Raw genomic sequence first — 13,613 nt, forward strand, 5'->3', positions numbered from 1 at the left:
TGCTTGTACAGACGGACAATACGACCACGATGTATTACTCAACGAGCAGGGGGGCTCGAGATCGCGCACCCTGTCGCATTAGGCGCAGGCGATCTGGCACTGGCTTCTGGCCAGAGGACTGACGATAACGGCTACCCATCTACCAGGTGTGCAGAATGTTCAGGCAGACGCACTGAGCAGACTGATTCAGGAAAATCACGAATGGGTCATAAACGACGAAGTACTAGGAGAAGTCTTCGCAAGGTGGGGGACTCCAGACGTAGATCTGTTCGCCACCGCCAAAAACAGCAAATGCCGAGACTTCGCCTCCAGGTACTACCAGCCGGGGACGCTGGGGAATGCGTTATGGATCAACTGGTCAAACAGCTTTCTGTACGCTTTTCCACCCATTCCCCTGATTCTGACGGTGCTCATCAAGCTGTCCCGGTCCAGTGCGCGGATGATCCTGATTGCACCGGAATGGCCCAGGCAGTGGTGGTTCACGGACCTGCTTCACCGGTCTCTCCTTCCTCACATACGGCTGCCGTGCAGGCCGGACCTTCTCACGAAGTTCCGGGGGCAGATGTGGCACCCCAATCTCTCGTCTTTGAGTTTGGCGGCATGGCTCCTGAGATAGTGCAATATGGCCATTTGAATCTCCCTGCAGATTGTATGGACATACTGAAGGAAGCCAAGAGACCTTCCACTAGGACTTCTTATGCGTACAAGTGGAAGAGATTTTGTATCTGGTGCAAGTCCAAGAACTATGATCCAACGACATGTAAGGAAGATGTCATCCTTCCTTATCTTCTACATTTGGCGCAGTCTGGCCTTAATGTTCATTCCGTTAAGGTTCATCTCGCTGCATTGACTGCCTACAGGAAATGCCCTTCACAGACTTCCCTTTTCCAGATCCCTGTGATCAAAGATTTTCTGGAAGGCTTGAAGAAAGTGTTCCCTCCTGTCAGGCTTCCTTCGCCTTCATGGGAATTGAATGTGGTGCTGTCCAGATTGATGAAGGAGCCTTTTGAACCCATTCATAAGGCTTCGTTGCAGCACCTGTCCTGGAAGGTGGCGTTCCTCGTGGCCATTACATCGGCCCGCAGGGTGAGTGAAATTCAGGCGTTGTGTTGCCAAGAACCTTATACTGTATTTCATGCTGCTAAGGTTGTTATGCGTAATCACCCTAAATTTCTTCCCAAGGTTATTTCTGATTTTCATGTCAACCAGACCATAACTTTGCCTACGTTTTTACAGAACCCTTCATCTCCAGCGGAAAGGTCTTTACATTCCCTGGATGTTAGGAGGGTGTTGAAATTGTATCTGGATAAAACCAAAGATATTCGTAGGTCGGACCAATTGTTTATCAATTATGGATCGGTCAGGACGGGTCTTGCGACCTCTAAGCAGTCTATCTCTAGGTGGATTGTGTCCTGCATACAATTGTGTTACCAAAAAGCTAATAAGACCTTAGGGGGTAAACCTAAGGCTCATTCCACCAGGGGCAAAGCTGCCACGACTGCTTTGTTACTTAATGTTCCCATTGCAGAAATCTGCAGGGCGGCCACTTGGAAGTCGGTCCATACCTTTGCTAAGCATTACTGCCTGGACACTAATGCCAGGGCAGACGCTCAGGTTGGGCAGGCTTCGCTGCGAAATCTGTCCGCACAATAGTGGTGTTATTTCTCTTTTCTCCACCGCCGCTTTGGTGTGGGGATGGGCTTGCCATTCTATTCACTAGATTATGACTATACACAGAGATCCCCTACTACAGAAGGAGTAGTTTCTGTCCTGTAACTCCAGTTCTGTAGTAGGGGTATCTCTGTTATAGTCATAAGCGCCCTCCCGCCTCCCCGGTGGAGAGAGAGAGAGAGATGTTCATGAAAGGAATGCTACAGGTCTGGCGTGTTACGCCTTCAAAAAGAACTGAAAGTAAGAGGGACCTGCTGTGCATTCTGGGATATTGGGAGAAGTTCTGGAAAGTTCTCTTAAAGGGACAGTATCCTATTTAAGCCACATAATGGCAGCCTATGGGGCTTGTCTGTCCATGCCTTCCTCTCTATCATTCCAGAGGCTTTTACTGGTAGAGGCAAGTTTCTCTTTGGGAGAAACTGGGCAGACTGTGCTGTTTGTGGTTTTTTTTGGTGGAATTTCTAGTTGAAGTACTGGACAGTGTAGCCTGTGGATATATGCTGCATTATTTGTCTTTAAATTCTCTCTTAAGTGTCTTTGCAGTTCTGCAATTTTCTGACAACTTAAAAGATTATTTTTGATTGCCGGGGTCCTCGCACATGGGCGGGACTATTCACTAGATTATGACTATAACAGAGATACCCCTACTACAGAACTGGAGTTACAGGACAGAAACTACTCCTTTTCCAGGAGTGGACGACACAAGAGCAGATCAACTGAGCAGACAGAACAACTGTTCCGTGGGAGCTGAACAGTACAATACATCTTTAATTTCTGGGGAACATCAGTGATAGACCTGTTTGCAACAATACAGAACAAGAAATGCCAATTCTTTGCCTCGAGGCTGCCACACCACCTCTCAAGAGGGAATGCCCTGTCACTAAACTGGTCAGGGACATTTGCATATGCCTTTCCTCCAATACCCTCTAATCCAAAGAGTGCTAGAAAGGGCAAGACAACGAGAAACAAACCTAATTCTCATTGCCCTGCAATGGCCAAGACAGACATGGTACTCAAGCCTGTTAGAACTGTCCTGGGGAGAATGATCAAACATACAAGGAGGGAAGCCCGTCTGCCAGTTTCTTTGCCGCTACTTGCCTGCTGGGAACCTTGGACTACAGGTCCCAGCCTTCTTGCTGCCATGCCATTTCTCTGTGCTTGGAGGTGCTTAGTTAGCGGCTGCGCGCTCCCGCAGCGCGGGCGTGCCCAGGCAAAGCCTGGGCCTGTCTGCGCTCGTCCTAGACCGGATGAGGCCGGGCTGGGCCACATTATTGACATCCATGTAAAGGACTAATATTACCAGCGGGTGAGTTCATAAACATTTCTGCATTATTTGGGACGCTATTATGGATGTGGTTTATTTTACATCAGCACAGGACCCCTCAACAGACATAGAAGCACGGGTAGCCTAGAAAAAATAAATAAAAATAAAGCTTGTTTAGAATTTGCATAGACCTACCATATACTGTGTATATTGCAAACACTGACTTACCGGGTGGAGAAGCCAAGGGGAAGCCAGCACTAACATCCTCAAACGACTCTGGGTGAGTAAAATGGGGAAGCGCAAAACGGCGGTGGCCCACTCTGTGCCAACCACTAGCACAATCTACTGTTTTTCACAAAGAGCAGCGGGGGTCCTTGAAAAATAAATTAAACTTGTGTCCGCTAAGGAGGGGCAGTCTTGTGCTGGGGCTGGATCGAGGGCCAAGCACAAATACTCTACCACTGGGGCTAAGGCGAAACTATCGGAAGTGGACACACCTATGTCAAACAGCCAGAACGCGGCACCCCTGTCGAAAGATGACCTAGCGACCATTCTAGAGGCTGGCGTGAGTTCCCTATTCGATCGGCTGGACCTGAAGTTGGAACCAATTAAGCAAAGGCGGTCTTCCTAGCACTTCCGCCTCCAGTAAACTGCACATGGCCCAAACTCCCCAACTAGTGAGCACCATCACTCTACCTGGACCACCAACGAGCATCGGTCAATTTCCTACCTCCACATTCGCAGGCGAAGCCTTGCCAACAGTTGTCATCTAGATCACAAGCCAAGTTTCGCAGGGAGCCAGCTCTTCTTATGAGGGGAGTAGAAGTGGACGCCACAACCTTTGCCGTTGTTAACCTGGACAGAGTGCCCAGGGTCCATACTCCATCCACTTACCCCCGGAAGCAAAACGTAACTGTATGTAGTGGTTTTGGGTAACGTGCCAGTCCTAAAGCCAGATACCACTGAGGATTTTTACCAATTAAAGAACAAGGTACTTTACTGGCTTAACAATAACACATCCTTGGGCCTTAGAGTGGAAAGGGACATCCTCATGGGTAGGAGGGTGGCCTGGATAGGAGCCTCGAAAAAGAGTAGTGATGGTGACTGTATAATCATTAATTTAAACAGACCACACCTGGCAGTGAGCAGTACAGGCAGGCTCTTAGTAATCGCAGGGCAGATCTGAAGGTTTATGCATGGGGCAACCTTATGGAAGCAACAACTTCTAAGTGCAAAGTCTGGAGCATCATAAATAGCCCCATTTTGGGAGAAGAGGCAGCTAATGTCTTAGAAGCACATATCACTGAACACAAATGGGTAAGGCATTTTGAGGACATGTTTAAGGGAGACCTGGCCCTGCCGCTTTTACTCAATCCCAGTGGTACACACAAGAAATTAGTATTTTTGGAAGAAGTGAGGCGACGTATCTCTGGATTGACACGTAATAAGGCCCCGGATGGAATCCCACCTGATCTTTTGTTGGTCGGACGTGGCACTTTGGGCCCTGTGCTCACTTCAGTAATTGATGCTGTTGCTAGGTCGGGTACCCCATTATTGTACCAGTTTTTAAAAGGGGGAGATAGGGACAGCACTACCTGACCCATCTCCCTGCTAGATTTGGTGATAAAAGTGGTTGGCTTGATATTGTTGGATAGGTTATCATCCTGGGCGACAGACAATAACATTCTGTCGGACGCCCAATATGGGTTTCGCCCTGGGCGTTCCATGACTGATGAATCCCTGAATCTATTGTTAATAACTAGCAAATATACAGTCGCCTGCAGGGGTACCATCTTCCTGGCTTTTATGGATTTGTCATCCGCATTTGACTGCGTAAATAGGGGCAAATTATGGCAGATCCTCTTAGCATTCGGGGTAGACAGGGAGATGGTCTCCTTTCGTTATGACCTTCACCGGGACATTAAGGCGGTAGTGCGATACTCGTAGAGTTTGAAAGTATCCCATTCATTTCCTGTGAGGGGCGGTGTCCTCCAAGGCTGCATATTGGCCCCATTTCTTTATATCATTTACATTAATAATTTGGAGAAAACCCTCCTGGAGGCTAAGGCTGATAATCCCTGGATAGGACGACAAGGTCTCCCTGTTCTGCTATATGCAGACAACACCGTCTTGATGGCAAAGACAGAGAGGGGCTTACAAACCATCCTATCTACGTTTGCCCAGTTTATGGGAGATTTGGATTTAAAAGTCAACAACTCCAAATCATACCTTAAAGGTAGTCCCTACCTTTAAGGTAGGGACTACCCTGATACCCAAAACATAAATTTTCTCCTGCCTGGGGGTAATGCTGGATGATAAAATGAACTGAGGCCCACAACTTACACGTAAGAGAAACTAACTCAATTGGGCAACTGCTGCAATTTTTTATTTTGCTGGTAGACTGGGTAAAAGACCTGTGGGGGCCATTTTGGAGCTCTACAGGGCAAAGTATCTGTCAAAAGTATTATACGGCCGCAAAATCTGGGGATATATGTTGAAGTAAATGATGTCCAAATAGCGGAAAACAAATTCATGAGAAGTCTGCTGTCAGTTCCCTCCGGTATCCCCTCTTTTATTGCCCATGAAGAGTAAGGAATGCCCTATATTACAGACCAGATAGCCATCCGACCGCTGTTATTTTGGCTAAAAATATAGGTTAAAGATGGAGATTTGCTAAATAAGGCAATCTTGAAAGACTGCCTGGCCCTGGACCACGCATCAAGGATTCCATGGTTAAAATATATCAATATGAGTTTATCGAACCTGGGAAGAGGTGACCTTTTTTCTCATATTACGGGAATCTGAAAGGCAGAAATACCCCATCTCAAGACTGAGTTCAATATTCAAAACGAAATGGTTACTTACCATTAAGAGTAGTTTTGCAGCTTGAAGAATTTTCTGAATTCACGAGACCCACCCGACCTCCCCTGAGAGGAAAACAAATTGGTGGGGAAATGATTTACAGTAATTATCTAGATAACCATCGACAGGACTTCTAACTAAGAACACAAACAGAAAAAAGAATCTGAAGATGGCTACCAAGCACAACGACCTCCAAGTCGCCATCTGACGTCACACAGGGGACATACCTGCCACCAAATGGTGGTCGACAGAGCCCAAACACAAGAAAGAAAGATTTTAAAAAGGGGGAGGAGTTACGGGACCAACCAAGATGGCCACGTAGACTCTCTTCTCCGCCGACATCTGTCTACCGGCCCCATAATCCTGACATATCTGCCCCCCGTGCCCCGATAGCAGCGCCAGAGGTTGCGTGGTGCTGGTGGGGCGAAGTCCGGGGGCCGCCAGATGACGTTGCGGCGCTCGTTCGAAATCCGGGCCCGAGGTGCGGTGAGACCGGGGACTGGAGTGAGCGTGTTGCCTGCGCTCGAAGTGAATAACAGCGGTGGCCCAAACCCGAAGTTGCCAGTCGGGCCGCCGAAGACTCCGGATATTCGGGCGCGAGGGCAGCGCCAGGCATGGCGGTATTGCGGACCGGTCTCGGCCCCCCCCCTCCTTTTCCTTACTGAGCGGTGGACGCCCCGCTGTGTGAGAGAGATTCCGGGGCCCGGTGAGATGCCTCGAACAGGCGGAGACGACCACAGTTGATCCCTGGTGGGTCTTGGGGGTAAGTTTGGACTGGGGCTTCGTAGTGTGGCCCCTCCGCTCCCCCAGGGGTTTCTAACAGCGTTGATCCGGCTTCTGCTGCGGGGGGCCCCCCCCGCAGCTGCAGCCGGAGACTGACTTTGGGTTCTACACTTTTGGGAGATTTGGCGGCCCACCTGGATTGTTGGGAGCAGCATATCGATCGTTCTGGAGCTGCCCCGTGAGTTGGCCCGGTAGGAAAACGTCAGAGGAGCGGGGCAACTGGTACAAGTGGGGTCCCGCTTGGATGAGGGGAGGTCGTGGTGCCTCACCGGATGGGAGGTAGCCCTGAGACCTTGATTGAAGGCAATCGAGCCTAATCGCTGGGGAGTGGTAATATCTGCTGGGGAGAGCTTGTGTGGAAGACTGTACTGGTGACCACTCAAGTGGGTGATGGCGTCCAAGCAAGATGGTGAGAAACATTCCTCCAGGGGACAGAGAACACCAAAGCCAGTGAAGTCCAATACATTGGACCACTACACCTTGCCCAAAGGATCACCGACGGGTGCAGGATCTCCGGTGGTGGTCTTTGGCGCACTCCCGGACCGGGGGAGGGGGATATTACTCTGCATGATGTCATGGGAGCCATAGATGGTGTTAAAGCCTCCTTGGGACACAAATGGTGGCGCTGGATGCCAAATTGGACACAGTGTCGATCAAAGTAAACTTAATGCCAGCGGACCTCACTAAAGTCAACGAGAAGGTCAAGTAACTTGATATCAAGACGTCCAGCCTAGTGGATGATGTGGCCCAGCTCCAGCAGGACGTGCGTGTGCTCAAAGCTTCACATGCGCTGGAGGAACGCAAGCTGGATGATTATGAAAGTAGGGCCCGGTGAAACGTTCGTATTCTGGGTGTACCCGAGAGGTCGGAGGGGCCCGCCCCTGATCTATTTGTGGAAGACCTCATCCTTAAACAGCTCAAGCTTAAAGGCCTCTACATTTTTTACAATTGAACGGGCACATAGGGTTTCTGGAGGGAGGCCTAGGCCTAGGCCTGGGGCCCCACCTCGCCCTATGATTGCTAGGGTCTTAAACGTCAGGGAGAGAGACATTATCCTGCAAACAGCAAGTGTTGGAGGCCCCATTCAGTTCGAAAACGCCACCCTCACCTTTTTCCCGGATTTTACGCAGGTGGTGCAGAAACAGCGTCAGAACTTTCTCGGAGTTAAGAAATTGAGGGACAGAGGTTTGAAATTTGCTATGATGTTTCCTGCAATATTGAGAGTGGAGGTACGTGGGAAGGTCTGGTTTTTCGACAATCCGGAGGTGGTGGCTGATTGGCTTGACACTCTTCCTAGCGACAGAGCGGAATCGCCCGGCCGGCTCTAGGCGGAGGCAACACTGGATCGTGAATGAGACTGTTTCTAATCCCCTCGGTGCACTTTGAAATTTGTGAGGTATTGGGGACTGAGTGGTCTATTGAATGCAGCGTGGACTTCTGGAACTTTGTTGTAGGAATGTCTAGTGGCTCGGGGGGAAGTGGGTCGTAGTTGGGGTTTGGGGCGGGGGTGGTGGAGCAGGAGCGGGATCCTCTTCCAGTTCTTCTTTCATTGAAGTGTTAGGGGCGACAGGCACTCTGCAGTTTTCAGTGGGCAGTTATGAGCCCAATGGGCAGGGCAGCGGGGAGGGGGGGAATGTTTGATTTTTATGTTCATAGGTTAGTAGGTTACATCGGCACCGTATATTGGATTAATAGACGACAAGTAGGGGTTTGCAGGCAGCACCGAGTGGATGATGGGGGGGTAGTGAAATGAAAGTATTGAGTTGCAACATGAACAGGTTGGGGGATAAAATTAAAAGAAGTGTTTTGCAATTTTTCAAGAGACAAGCACCAGACGTGGTTCTGCTTCAAGAGACTCACCTAGTTGGTAACTCATGCAATGCTCTACACAGAATGGGTTAAAAATTGATCGCACATTCAGGGTTCACATCTGGTTCCAGAGGGGTAGGGGTTTTGGTTCGTAAGGCATTTCCTCTGGCTGTCACCTCCACTTGGGAGGACAGGAGGGGCAGATATAGTGAAGTCACGGGCACATGGGACGGTCAAAACATAACCTTTCTTTCCATGTATGTCTCCCCTGGGCTACAGGGTACGACCTTAGCAGATTTGGGGTCGGTTCTCCTTACACTCCCTGAAGGTAATTTGCTTTTGGGAGGAGACTTTAACACGGTTGTTTCGGGGGATATGGACAGGCACCCCCCCCCAAGAGATTTGGGGCGGGCGATGCAGTGGCTCCCAGACTTCATTGAAGCAATGGGCCTGGTGGATTGCTGGAGACTGCTCCATCCTGATCGTAAGCAATTTACTTTCCACTCAGGGGCGCATAATAGCTTATCGAGACTGGACTACTGTTTGGTCCCGGCTGCCCAATCGTCATATGTATCGGAGATCACTCATTTGGCTAGAGGCATCTCAGACCATTCTCCATTATTGATCCATATAGTTATAACTCGTGGTTCAGCGGGTAGAGTAGCCCCAATAAACCCATGGTATCTACGCAACCCTAAAATTCGTTAAGACCTTATTGCCAGGCTAGAGGAGTACTTCGAAACGAATGTGGGTTCTGTCTCCTCTTCGGGGTCCCTGTGGGAGGCTTTTAAAACTGTCGTAAGGGGCCACGCCCTGTCTTTGATAGCGGGCTCAAAGAGGGAGAAACAGAGGGCGGTAGTGGCATTAGAGGTTCAGATCGGTACGTTGGAGGGGGAGCTGGAACAGGAGGTGACACAGAGTAGGCTTCATCGGTTACGTCTGAAGCAGCAGGACTACAAAGCGCTGGTCACGGACAAGGCCAAAGCTCTTGGCAGGGAGCAGCAGGGTAGGCTTTATGATTTGGGAGATAAAGCTGGAAAACTTATCGCATGGTTGGATAAAAAAAGAGTGGGCAAGCCGAATGGTCCCGGAGCTCTTGACAGGTGAGGGGGGGAAACTTACAGATCCACAAGATATTGTAGAGGAATTCGCCAAGCATTTCCAGACGGTTTATACCTCGGTCTGTGTCCGACTCATTTACTGTTCCAAGACATACAACTTTTGCGACTCTCCCTTGAAGATATGAAGTTTATGGATGGTGAGTTAACTACGGACGAGATTGCCCTGGCTATCCGTTCCTTAAATTCTGGCAGGGCTTCTGGTCCAAACGGGCTCCCTATTGAATTGTATAAGCTTAAGCCGGATCCCCTTGTGCCTTACCAGAAGGAAATGTTCTTGGAATTCAGGGATAGAGGGGCTCTACCCAGAGACCAGAGGGTCGCTTCAATTGTGGTTATACACAAGGAAGGCAAGATTAGAACTGACTGTGCCTCGTACAGACCTATCTCTCTGCTCAATGCTGAGCCCAAAATTCTGGCCAAATTATTGGCGAATAGACTGGTCAAGGTCATCACTGACTTAGTCCACCCCAACCAGACGGGCTTTATGCCCCATAGGAATACGGCTTTAAACTTGCGTAGACTACATGGGGTGTTGGCCAGGGTACAAACACTGCAGGAACCAGCTACAATTGCGCCTCTCGACGCAACGATGGCATTTGAGATGATTGAGTGGCCTTATTTGTGGGCAGTATTGGCTAAGTTTGGTCCGGGATTTAATGGCTGGGTGTGACTGTTATACTCTGAGCCGCTTGCCCAAGTGGTGGTAAACAACAGGGTCTCAGATTCTTTTGTGTTGGGACGGGGTACCCGACAGGGCTGCCCATTGTCACCCCCCTTCTTTCCGCTTTAGCAATAGAGCCCCTTGCTGCTTGGATACGTTGGGAACCTTCGATTAGGGGTCTGCAGTGGTCCCCTGATTGGGAGGACCGCATATCTTTATATGCGGATGACATTTTGCTTTACTTGGCCTCTCCCCGGAAGTCTCTTATTGTGGTTTTTGATGTCCTGGCCTCCTTTGGGAGAAATTCTGGGCTTTCGATTAACTGGAAGAAATCAGTTTTGTTTGTACTAAAGGGTGATCCCCCAGTCCCTCCAAGAATTGTCCTATACAATTTAGAGAAGAAGGGTTTAATATCTGGGGATTTTTGTTTCCCTAGATCTCAATTAGATATTCTCGAAATCTCCTGCCCCCTCTCCACAGGCTGCGGAGTGATGTCTCGAACTGGAAAAAGCTCCCTCTTTCGTTATTGGGACGAGCGTCCCTCTTCAAAATGATGGCTCTCCCACGTTTTATTTGTTTTGCAAAATACTTTGGATGTGGTACCATCAGGTTATTTCTGTGAAATTGAGAGCCTACAGCGGTGCCTGTTGTGGGAGGGCAGGCCTCACATTGCATTGTATAAATTGACTCTTCCGTGGTACGATGGCGGCATTTCCCTCCCGGATATCAAAAGATATTACTGGGCGGCAATTAATCATTGTACATATGGTTGAATGGATGACCCTGGCTATGCCATGGATAAATGGTTCTTCCCGGTCACAATTATAACAGAGCCCTGTATTCTCGTCCTAACAGGGTGGCCTTAACAGGCCCCACTAAGCACTCCGTCCACATTTGGCATGAGGCCACAGGCTCGCTGGGGTGAAGGACTAGATTGGCCTTGGCTACCCCGCTATGGGACTCCGAACAGCTTGGCAAGCTGTGGAAGACGAAAGGCTTTGATAAGTGGGAACTTATAGGCATCTCAGCGGTTAAAGATATCTGGGGGAAGGGAAAGATTAAATTGTTTCAAGATATGCAGACGGAATATAAACTTGCGCAATCTGAGTATTTCCGGTATGGGCAGGTTTGACATTCCCTCCTATCAATATTTCCCAGTGGGACAGGACCTCCAGAGGCATCCCCTCTGAAAGACAGAATATTGAATGGTCATCTCCCTGAAAAAACGATCTCTCTGATATATAAAAAAACTGATTAATCATAGGACTGACTCACTTGAGGCATTGAGAGATACGTGGGCTCAAGACGGCATAGAACTAGACGAGGAAGATTGGCAGACGGCTGTGTCCTCTCCTAGGGAGGTTGCAATTCCTGCCTGCCTGAGACTGGTCCAACTAAAATTTTTACATAGGATTTGTACATATGGGGCTATCTGACTCGAGGAAGTGTAAGAGACAATGTGGTTTAGTTGGTACATTTATGCATATAATTTGGGAATGTGAACACATCACCATTTACTGGTGTAGCATACATAACACTATACATGGTTTTCTTGGGATTTCACTGCCCCCGGAGGCCAGGAGATGTTTACTTAACATATGGGAACCCACTGACTTAAATTCTTCACAGAGGCAATGGGTCACTCTTTGCTACATGATTGCCAAACGGAATGTCGCTCAATTGTGGGGAGTGGAACAGCCCCCCTCCTGGGAAGGATGGGAAAATGATTTAGATGGGTGTATGTTTAGGGAGAAAACCATGTTTATCTTGCATGGGGACACCCTCGGAAATGGTCTAAGATTTGGGGGTCTTGGAACAGTTACAGAGGGGAAATTTGTTCACCACCCACAGACGTCCCTGATGATTCCCCCCTCCCTGTGAAGTTTCGATGTAAATTTGAGTATTGTATATCCGGTTGCCCCTTGATGTCTACTCGGTTGCAGTGACTGACCCAATGTAATGTCATTTCTTGCTGATGTTTGTTTCAATAAAAAAAAATATTTAAAAAAATAAGGACTATTCCAAACCAAACCACTAGATGGCGGAATAATGCACAGCACATGAATCCAGAAAATTCTTCAAGCTGCAAAACTACTCCTAACTGGTAAGTAACCATTTAGTTTCTTATCTGAACATGATATAGGAATTATTTCTTAAATGTTTGTGATTTTTTTACTATCAATTTTTATCCAACAATATAGCACCACTTTAACAAATATACAGGTTAGTAATTTTTGCTACCTTAACAGCCATGTCAAACTTGACATACATACAAAAAAATCTTCAAAGTTTTAAAAACGTTATCTTTTTTATATCAAAATAAATGTTACTAAACGACTGAGATCCAACTGGACTCTTCTTTCCCCCTGTCAATACTCTGCAGTAACCAAAAGGCGGCATGAGCGCTACATAAACCATCAAATAAATATTTAATCAATTAATGTACTACGCAGGTGATGATTTATTTTTCACTACAAGGTAACCTAAGAAGTGCCTCTAATGTGGTTCGTAGTCTAGAAAGTAACATATTGCTTGCTTTCCCAAACATTTTAGCCTAGCCTTCAAACCCCTATTTTACACTGCTTTTATGGGGTTTCAAGCTGGTCACTATAAACAGCACATGGTACAAAACACTACGGATTCACCTTAACCATGCCGCTGTCCAAATATTGTAAAACAATTTACCTGACATTTTAAGACTCCTATATCTCTTCATAAATATTTACTGCTTTTTTCTAGTGCTGCTATTTTCTAATTTCTCACTTTTCACCTGTGGATCCAGGTGGTCTTTGGCTCAATATTTTCTCAAATAGTATCAGTTTTCTGGAAACAAATGCATCATTTAGATGTGCACCCTTTTAGGAAGAACTACAAATTTCTTGATGGTTTGTATGAAGACGTATGGTCAAGAGGATCACTCGAGAAATGATTTATCGTAGGAGGTGACACCCAATGTTAAATCACGTTTTGGGGTGGGGGTGGAGAGATGGGCGGACAGTTGCTAATGGGGCACAGCCATGTTCTGAGAAGTAGTCTACCATCCCGGGGTCAGTTCTACAGTGCTTCTAAAACTGGGCCAAATACAACCCACCCTTCTGCGTTGGATTGTCAGGGGTGCAAAGGCAAGAAGCCATTTTTTTTTAAGACAGATAGTGTGGGGTGGTGGTGGTAATGAGGTCAGAACTCAACTAAACGCACAATAGTGTTAAAATACCTGTATTTTTGAAAAAAGGAAGTACTTCTGAATTTCACAGCAGTACTTATTACCATACAATGTGGTACTCCTGACGACGATTCTCTTGATGGGTGCTACACGGATTCCTCCCCAGGCCATGTGACCATGGTTGGATCCATGCCTCAGCAAAACTATGGGAACATTAATAAAGCTTAGATGCTATTTATTTTCCCACATGTCTAATGTCCAATGAATCACTACTACTCA

General features: G+C 47.7%; 1 protein-coding gene across 1 annotated transcript in view; it reads left to right on the plus strand.

The window, feature by feature from the left end:
* JOSD1 (Josephin domain containing 1) overlaps nucleotides 1-13,613 on the plus strand; it is a 219,524-nt gene that overhangs the window by 178,569 nt on the left and 27,342 nt on the right. The window lies entirely within an intron of this gene.

The sequence above is a fragment of the Lissotriton helveticus genome, chromosome 1_1 (genome assembly GCF_964261635.1).
Source record: "Lissotriton helveticus chromosome 1_1, aLisHel1.1, whole genome shotgun sequence".
NCBI classification, from domain to species: domain Eukaryota; kingdom Metazoa; phylum Chordata; class Amphibia; order Caudata; family Salamandridae; genus Lissotriton; species Lissotriton helveticus.